This window comes from Cupressus sempervirens, chromosome 8 (genome assembly GCF_028749045.1).
Source record: "Cupressus sempervirens isolate cs-2001-9-10 chromosome 8, ASM2874904v1, whole genome shotgun sequence".
NCBI classification, from domain to species: domain Eukaryota; kingdom Viridiplantae; phylum Streptophyta; class Pinopsida; order Cupressales; family Cupressaceae; genus Cupressus; species Cupressus sempervirens.
Genome location: NC_143125.1, coordinates 640966627 through 640975116, shown reverse-complemented (window position 1 = coordinate 640975116; position 8490 = coordinate 640966627).

Sequence of the window (8490 nt, the reverse complement as noted above, 5' to 3'; positions counted from 1 at the left end):
AGAAGATGAGAAATTTATAAAGGAGAAAAGAAAAGTTGAGAAAGACAAGGCTTGATAGGTTAGCCAAAGTGAGCATTTGTCAAGGTTGGAAGAATGGCATGGGATGTGTGGGTCCATGCTTATTCACATGGATTGCTTGGTTATGATTACAGATTTGAAGGCCCACATAGTTTTGTTGCAATGGTTTTTTTATTGAATAATACATGGTGATGGATGCTTTTGGAAGCTGGGATTTTTTTCCCTCAATGAGGGTTTCCTAGGGTATATCTTGTGTCACAATTTTTGTGGGTATGTTGTCTATTCTTTTATATGTGGATTTCACTTACATGTTTATTTTAGATCTATTATTGGTTATGTGGAAATGGTTATATTTTTATTGCAATTTTCCTTACAAGTGGAATCAAAGCTATGGTTTTGTTGTTGTAACCCTAGATTAAATGCATGACAATGCATGACAAAATGAAAGAAAGGGAAAGATAGATAAGTTTTGTAGGATGCTTATTGAAGATATGGGGGATTTGGGTTTGTTGTTATGATGAGATAATGTCATAGTTTTTGGGCATCTGAAATTTGGTCAAAATAATTTTTTGGATGTTTTGTTTAAATGAGGGTTTTAGAAGGGAGCTTGAATAAATGACCTCTTGAAAAAAAAAACCTCACCATTGGATCCAGGTTGGCTTTTCCATTAATTTTAATATTTAATATGCCCTATTTTAGCCATGTTGAGAGAAAATGAAAGATTTTTTTGAGTTTTAGCGCATGGCAGCCATTAAATTTAATCCTATTGGAATTGTCTTCACAATAAAAAATTGCATCAAAAATATTAAAAATAATGTCTTGATAAAGATTCCATAACTTTCACTCAAGATATTGGAGTTTGGACTTCTTATAGTTGATGGAAAGCTAAGTCAAAATAGTACAAGTTGTTATAGGTTTGATTATATGATTTTGACATTTTGTTAGGTTTTAGGAGTCCAAAATTGAGATGTTGTTGGGCAGACAAAGTCAGATTTTGGACTTAGAGTTGTCAACAAAAAGCTCTTGGAAAGTTCTATACATTGGTTCATATTTGGTGTAGGCTTGGCATGGTTTATTATGTGATATATTAATTTGAAGTATTTATGATATATATATTGGCTATGGTAACATTATGATTTTATTACATTGTATCTTTCAAGATTTAGAGTTTGATGTCATTGTATACTCAACTTATATTTTAGATAGGTCTCATGATGATATTGTTATCAATATTTGATTTGAAAATGTATGATGACTTGTTGGGTAAATAGTTTATGTAGTATTGTAAGTGGTCTATACTGATAGGTTGAATTTATTTCTTGGATATGGGCTATCATTTCATATTGATCTTTCATTATTGATGCATATTCAAATTGGTGGCTTAGATTTGGGTTGTCTATGTCCTAAATCACATGATTTTCTGAATTTTATTCATTTATAGGAGCATGAGATGTTACCAAGCATAGTCATGGTGGAGGATTGTGGTTGACTATTTTATGTTGATAGGTTGGATACTTTGAGAGTTAGATGCTTGGTTCATCGATGCAATCATGATGCCATGTATTTTGGCATGCCATGATTAGATATATCGATACATCCTTGATGTTCCTTGGTTTGGATTCCTAATTTGGTTATGGTGGTAGTATATCTTCTTGGTTGAGGATCATGGTTATTTGGTTTTTTTTTAGGAGCTCATGATGTACAATTTGAGTTCTTCGATGGTTTGATTCCTTGGTTGATTCTCATGGTTAGAGAATGGTTTCTCATCATGATGCCATGGTAGCTTGGATAAATAGCTTATTGGGAGCTTGTGATGGCGATGAGGTGGCAGTGCAAGATTAGTTCCTAGTTTGATTTGGAGATCTTCGTTTCACTTTGTACCTTATACTTTGGTTGTGTGTGTAGATGTAGAGGATCTTCATGTAGGAGATGGGTATTATGATGTCATGGGTGACATAGTACCATGCTTGAGTGGGAGTTATTTTCATTAATATATTTATTGAGTATTTGTAGATGTTGGAGGTTTTATCTAGATCCTGTTGTTGCAGAAGTGTCTTTTATATTTGCATGGTACACTTTTTATCTTCATGGTGTGTGGAGATGGCTCTTCAAGGTATGTGGAGATGGTTCTTCATGGTATGTGGAGATGGTTCTTCATGGTGTGTGGAGATGGTAGCATCTTGAGGACTCATTCAGTTCTTGGTAAAGGTGCAATTTATGCTTTCATTTGACTTATTATCCTTAGTGTTAGGATGGTTTCATTATTATGTCATTGTCTACTCTTGATATGCATTTAGATTTTTGACATGTTATGGTATGTTCTTATGGAGCATGTTATCTCTTTGGTTGAGATGGTTTAGATTGTGTTGTCATATCTATGTTCCCATGGGCATGGTTAGAACTTTGACATTAATCTTGGTTTAGTTTACTGATATTGAGTACATATATTATTTGTTGGATACTTCATGATATTGTTATGTTGTATTTGGATTTTTCATGGATTGATTGGTTACAGGCTCTCATTGATACTTAGAGATGGTGGTAATGCTGTTTTCTCTTGTGATTAGAGAAGTATTTGTTACTAGGATGGTTATCTAATTTTAGCACAAAGATTGAGGTACATTCAACTCATATAGCTTGAGAGGGTATTTTTATTAGATGATTTTAGGTTGGAGACTTAGATATCTTGATATGCATTCTCATTCCCCACTCTCTGTCTTCTCAGTAATTTGCTGCTTCAAAGGTATAGCCCATTGTTTCTCTCAAATTTATTATGTTTAAGTGTCATTTATTGATATGGATCTTGATCTATGGTACATTAGCTAGTTCTAGAGGGTTCATTTGAGAGATGGTATAACATTGGTTATCTCCTTCTATATATGTTACTATGCTAGTTGAGTTTGCGATATGATTATATATTGGGAATATTCCTTGGCTTTGGAATGGTTATTCCTTGGTTTTGGAATGGTTTATGAGTTTGATCTTCTTGTAAGAGGTTTACATCCATGATTGGTTATACGATATGGTTTGATTATTGTTGTGGCTTCTTGGTTGGGATTTTGTGGAGGAGATCAAACTTACACAATTTGCATCTAGAGGTGTATGTATAAGGACAATGATACATGTTATGATTTGCATGGTTTCTCTTTGGTCTTGGTTATCTTCTTGGATGTTCAGTTTCACTTACATTAGATTTGAAATTGGTTGGAGATTTTGATAACTAATTTGTGTTTATATATGTCATGTGAGAGACGACATAGTTATTACTTTATCTCTTTCCTTTGTTGGTCATCAAGAACTTTGGAGAGTTGTTACTAGAGTTATTCTTGTAGTTTATTAGTTTACGTATTATGGATATCCTTTATACTACATGGATTAACTTCTTTGAGATGTTGTGATTGAATTGGTTACAGATTTGACATTATCTTTTGCATGAGGAGCTTCTTGGTGTATATGTAAAAAACATTTATCTTGAGGCATGTGATTGTAGGCTACAAATTGGATATCTTGATGATGTAAGATTCACTTGATATATCTTTGAAGGTATGAATAGTTGGATGGTTTTGGCACTTTTTGTGGGTGCTATTTTAGCTATGGATATTTTGACAACTACAAATACATGTTATTGACTTTGGATAAAGTGTTTGTGCTTGACATTTTGGTTAATAAAGAATTTTACAATTCTTATGTGATAGGTTGGGTGGCTTTCTCTTTGGATGTGTTCTATGTATGTTTGGTGGTAGTGGCACAATAGGAGGTGGGATCATTCATGTTTGAGATTATAGATACTTTGATTTTTTTATGACAACTAGAATGGAGCACTTGGTGTACTTTGATTCATGATGGTACATTTGCTAGGATGGATTGTTTCCTTTATGTGACTATAGATTGAACCTATGAAATGTATACAAAAAGCATGAGATTTTTTAGATTATGTGTGTTGCAAACATTGCATAACTTTGTTGTATTGTATTATTTTATTATATAATGCAATGTTGTACCTAGGAGCACATAGATGGACATGTAACATGTAGATATTCTTATGGGATATACTTGGTGAGTTGTATTATATCATAATGATTATATTTGATGTAATTATTTAATATTGGAAAAAATAATTAAATGTCCAATATTAAATGTGGGGTCAATGGGTTAGGTAGCACATGTTTTGACCACATGGTTTATGTAATATCACATAGTGGTTTTGTGGAAATTGCTACTATATAAGCAACCACAAGGGTAGTTGTAGAGACAAGATGAGGAATAAATAAATGGAAAAAAAAGATGTCAAGCAAGAGAAGGCTTGACAGCTTAGCCAAAGGGAGCATTTGTTAAGGTTGGAAGAATAGAATGGGATGTGTGGATTCATGCTCATTCACATGGATTTCTTGGTTGAGGATATGGCTTTGAAGGCTTCATGGTTTTATTGCTGTGATGTTGTTGTGATGTGGATCCTAATCAAACTTGGAGGTTTATTCAATGCACTTATTCCCTAGATTATTTCTATGGGCGTTTCAAGATAGGGTCAAGGGGAAGCACCCCTATAGGGTCCTGGGGTAGCACCCTAGGTTCCCTCCCTATCATAGTACAGAGTGAGGTCAAGTGGTAATGCCCTTGCAAGTACTTTTAGGGGAATCATACCCATAAGAGAATTTGAGGTCAGCACCCCCGAAGCCAAAAATAAACTGATATTATAAAGTTGTCAGTTTCTATTTTTTCTATTGGATGAGTTATTCTAGACCTAATTTTGTAAGTGGTAAAAAATATTATGTAAAAAGGCTTAGGGTTAGGGATTTAATAATAAATGGTGATATTGTAGCTACTTGTAGTGGTATTTAGTTGTAAAGGATTATGGATTATAATCATTGGATAGTAATAATATTGGACTTATTGTTGGTGATTATAGCTCAGGGATTGGGTGAACCTCATTAAATCTTGGTGTCTTGTGTTCTCTCATGTGCGATCTATAATTTTTTGATATTGGTTTCATGTAACTCTTATTTATGTCTATGGTGAATCCCAATAGGTGTTTTTGCTAAATGATACATGGTGATGGATGCTTTTCGAGGCTAGGTTTTTTCCCTCAATGAGGGTGTCCTAGGGTATATCATGTGTCAGAATTTTTGTGAGTTTGTTGTTTATTCTTTTGGATGTGGATTTCAATTACATATTAATATAGATCTATTATGGGTTATGTGGAAATGATTGTATTTTTATTGCAAGTTTCCTTGGATATAAGGAAAATGATTAGAATATCTTAAAGTTTGATGTTGGAGGTCACACATTAGGAGATTCCTAAAGATGTAAAAACAAGAATAGTTGTATGAAGATGAAGCTACAAGGAAAATATCAAAAAGAGAGTGATATTATTTCAAAATTAGTCAGACACTAAAAAAGAGCATGTGGTGTAAAAGTGGATTGTGTCTTTGGCATTTGTTTTTATTAAAGGAGGTAGGAAAAAGGGTCTTGAACCCAAGGAACATTAAGGATGAATAACTTTTTTACACTTGGCCATTACAACCAAGAAACAATAAAGACCATCACTGTCACAAACTATTAGGGAAGCTCCACATACCAAAACTTAATAAAAATTTACAATAAGATCTACTAATACTGGAGTCTAACTTATCAGCTGAAATCTTGCTAATAATTAAAAAGGATAAATAAGTCTTAGAGTAATGAATTTTAGCATAAACCAGAATAAGAATAACAATATATAAACTATGTTCTCAAATCACAAGCAAGACTACAGTCACCCATAAAAGTATTAAAGTAAAAGTATTGATCATTAAAATGAAGAAAAAGGAAATCCAAGGCCAAGAAAAGATAGGAATGTTTAATATCTTTCCTTTCCTTGACTAGGCCCTTGAGATCATCATTCTAATTATGGATATCCTCTAGGATCTTCATTTCTACACAAACATCATTCTTCTACATGCCATCTTTCTTTAGTTTTCTATGGCCCATGACTATACCAAAGATGACATTTCTCGTCATCTCTTTCTAGACCCTATATATTGTCAAGATAGCTACACCTAGTTTAATACCAGTAATGAGATTGTCAAACTTGTTGTTCAGAGATAACACCTTTTCATTAAGGACCTTTATCTAATATTTCAAGACCCTTTTTTATCTTTTCTATTGAAATTGATAAATATCAACCCCACATCTCCCAAGAATCACCTACATGAAAAGACCTACAACAAAAAGAGAGAAGAAAAAGCTATGGAGGTTGGAATTCCCACAACCATAGTTGAGACATTCTTGATGAGGAAAAAAAGAAATTTCTATTATCAAAAGTAAATGAATGAATTCCAAAGAGATCAATCCTTGTAAAAAGAGATACAAAAACCTAATAGGTAAAACCTAGGCTACATGATAATAATTAATAAAAGAATTAATTAGCATATGCTTAAAATTTTACTTAAGTGAACTAGAGATAATAAGTGACTTAATAATTAAATAAATATGATTTAATTAATAAGAGATAACTTTATTACTCTAACAAACACACCCCCCCCCCCAGAAGATAAACTTAGGGAGTAGCTAAGAACCTAGAAACTACTACTGAAAGTAAATTTGGGTCCTAGCAACAAATGTTTGATGAGGTACCCAAGCATAGCCAAATGCCTAAAAAGAAGAGAAATAGAGAAAACCACATGGGAAAACCATACTCCAAAAATAGATGAAAAGAATGTTGGAAGAACTAGTGAAGGACTAAAGAAGCCTCCAAACTAGCGAATGTCTTAGAAGATAGGAACAAAAGATGATCATGAAGAACATCACTAATTCATGAAGTTGCAAACACTTCCAAATTGTTGATCTAAAAAGCATCCACTATATCAAACATGACCAGGTAGAGAAGACTAAGTCTGAAGAGATAATCAATTGAAGATGGAAGGTATCTTCATGGCCTCCAAAAAAAGGAAAGAAAGAATGTCTATATGGTAGATGATCCATCTCACTAATATGATTCGGTATCTAGCCACTCCAATTTCCTAGTACATAGGATCAAATACTAAATACATAGCTCACTCCATTGAATCAAGAAATCAATAGAACCAACCTAACCCCCTTATATTGTTGATAGGTCAGGCATGAACACTGAAATAGAATGTAATATCTCTTGAAAAAAAATGAACCAACAACATCGAGAGTGTGAAAGAAGTACAAACACCTATAATGGCATGTGTCACTGACACATCATGAAGATAATGTCGTGGAAGGAACAATCACTTGACAAAAGAATATTGTGAATATGGCCAACATGAAACCCCCCAAGGCACTTTATAATATAGTGGGAGTATAACAAAATACAAAGTGTGCGAGATCCTAAACTCTAATAGATTGGCACTATATCTCAGTATGTTTGCATAAATTCTACAAAAGATGTCTAAATAGACTAGAATAGACATAAGGTTTATACAACATATAGTGCAACCCATGACGAATCATCTAAAGAAAAGAAAATTAATACCCAAACCTAAAACAACCAACATATCAACTAAAATGTCAAATGCAAAAGACTAAATAGAATGTACCTAGAGTAGAATCAAGAAAACAAACCATCATCACTAGAAAAAAAAACTCCAAAAGGAACAATATAAAGAAATCCCAAATCAGAGTTCGAATGATCAAGATATGTCTCCTAAAGTACAAAATAGAACTCATAAATTTGACAACAAAAGAAACCATAAATAGTACCAAAACTAAAAAATAAACAAGACCAATGGAACATGCTTAGAACTAGCTTTCAAGAAATATTTTTTTTGCAAAAAGAAAGTCCAGATGAGCAAGCTATGGCCAAAAAACTACATGTGGATCAAAAAATGTTGGTAGGAAAAAGTCTTAAAAAAATAATGCCTTGGGGTATGTGCCATAATGTCTCAAAAAATGTACTCATCAGTGTAGAAATCACCTTAGGAAATGTGTTTCTTTCATACCAAAATTAACTAGGGACATGTACAAGTTTGCACCAAAAATTGCCTCAATTTGCATGTAAAATATTGATTTCTATGTAAATATTCTCAATTTTTGTGCAAAAAATGTTGATATTTGTGCCATAAACTCTTGATTTTCTTACCAAAAATATCAATTTCTATGCAAAAAGTCTTGATTTTTGTTCCAAAAAATATTGATTTCGATGCCAAAATATTTTCATGCTGAAAATCATGAAATCACCACCTTGGGAAATGTGCCCAATTAGGGAGCAAATTTTTTTGGCCTCAGAATCCAACTATGTCCAAATTTGACAAATTTTATATGAAAACAGGGGTTTTTGAATGCTCGAAGCTAAATGGTGAGGTTTGTTTGGACTCAAAGACCTGAAATTAGTGACCCATAGATGCAATACAAAAATCCTTTCAAAAATGAAACCCTTCAAAAGAAAAAGCAAAAATCTAAAATTCAAGCCAAACCTCTCATAGACATAATAGGGGCATGAAGATCTAGACCTCTAATACCATGCTAAAA